Below are 1,712 nucleotides of genomic sequence, written 5' to 3' on the forward strand. Positions count from 1 at the left end.
CTACAGCCAACTGGTATTTGACAAACATACCAATAAAACTCTTTAAGGAGACAGTCTCTTCAATCAATTATGCTAAGACAACAGGATATCCATATGCAGAAGAAGAAAACTTGACCCCCACCTCTCATACTATACAAATATAAACTCAAAATGGATGAAAGATCTAAATGTGTGACCCAAAATAATAAAGCTACTAGAAGGAAAGATAGGGGAAATACATTAGAACACTTATATAGCAAAAAGTTTTATGCATAAGACCCCAAAAGCACAGACAACAAAAGTAAAAATAAACAAATGGATTATATCAAACTAAAAAGCTTCTCTATGGGAAAAACAAAACAAAACAAACAAAAATTAATTAAAAGAGTGAAAATGTCCAGCCATGGTGGCTCACACCTGTAATCCCAGCACTTTGGAAGGCAGAAGTGAGTGGATCACCTGAGGCCAGGAGTTTGAGGCCAGCCTGGCAAAAATGACAAAACCCGTCTCTTCTAAAAAATACAAAAATTAGCAGGGCATGGTGGCAGGCGCCTGTAATCCCAGCTACTCAGGAGGCTGAGGCAGGAGAATCGCTTGAACCCGGGAGGCAGAGGTTGCAGTGAGCTGAGATTGTGTCATTGCACTCCAGCCAGGGAGACAGAGCAAGACTCCGTCTCAAAAAAAAAAAAAAAAAAANAAAAAAAAAAAAAAAAAAAAAAAAAAAAAAAAAAAAAAAAAAAAAAAAAAAAAAAAAAAAAAAAAAAAGTGAAAAGACAACCTATAAACAGAAGAAAATATTTGTAAACTATTTATCTGACCAGGGATTAGTATCCAGAATATAAAAGGAACTACAACATCTCAAAAGCAAAACAAACAAAAACAAAAAACCCAACAATCGAATTAGAAAAATAGCAAAACCCATTTCTCAAAAGAAGATACACACATGACTAACAAATATATGAAAAACAACTCAACCTCACTAACTACTGAAGAAAGGCAAATCAAAACTGAAATGAGGTATTATATCATCCTAGTTAGAATGGCCATTATCAAAAAAGATAAAAAAATAAATGCTGATAATGATGCAGAGAAAAGGAAACTCTTATACACTTTTGGTGGCAATGTAAACTATTACAGCTACAATAGAGAATAATATGGAGGTTCCTCAAAAAACTACAAACAGAACTACCATATGATCCAGCAATCCCACTACTGAGAATTAATTCAAAGGAAAGGAAATCGCTATATCGAAGAGACATCTGCACCTTCATGTGTATTGTAGTACTATTCATAATAGCCAAGATATAGCATCAAACTAGGTGTCCAACAACAGATGAATGAATAAAGAAAACATGGCATATATACACAGTGGAATACTACTCAGCCATAAAAAGAATAAAATCCTATCATCTATGATAACATGGATGGAACTGGATGATATTATATTAAGTGAAATAAGTCAGGAACAGAAAATTGAACACCACGTGCTCTCACTCATATACAGTATCTATAAAGATTGATCTCATAGAAGTGAAAAGTAAAACAGAGGATACTAGAGGCTAAGAAAGGTACAAGAAAGGAATGGATAGTGAGAGATTTTCTTAAAGGATACAAAATTGTAGCCACATTTTTACCAATGGAAAGATCATGTAAAAGAAAACCAATAAGGAAACATTTATTTACTGGAATAAGTGCTCAAGTCACTTGAACTTGAACTGGAAGGACTTGAATTA

Source organism: Cebus imitator, unplaced genomic scaffold (genome assembly GCF_001604975.1).
Source record: "Cebus imitator isolate Cc_AM_T3 unplaced genomic scaffold, Cebus_imitator-1.0 Scaffold866, whole genome shotgun sequence".
NCBI classification, from domain to species: domain Eukaryota; kingdom Metazoa; phylum Chordata; class Mammalia; order Primates; family Cebidae; genus Cebus; species Cebus imitator.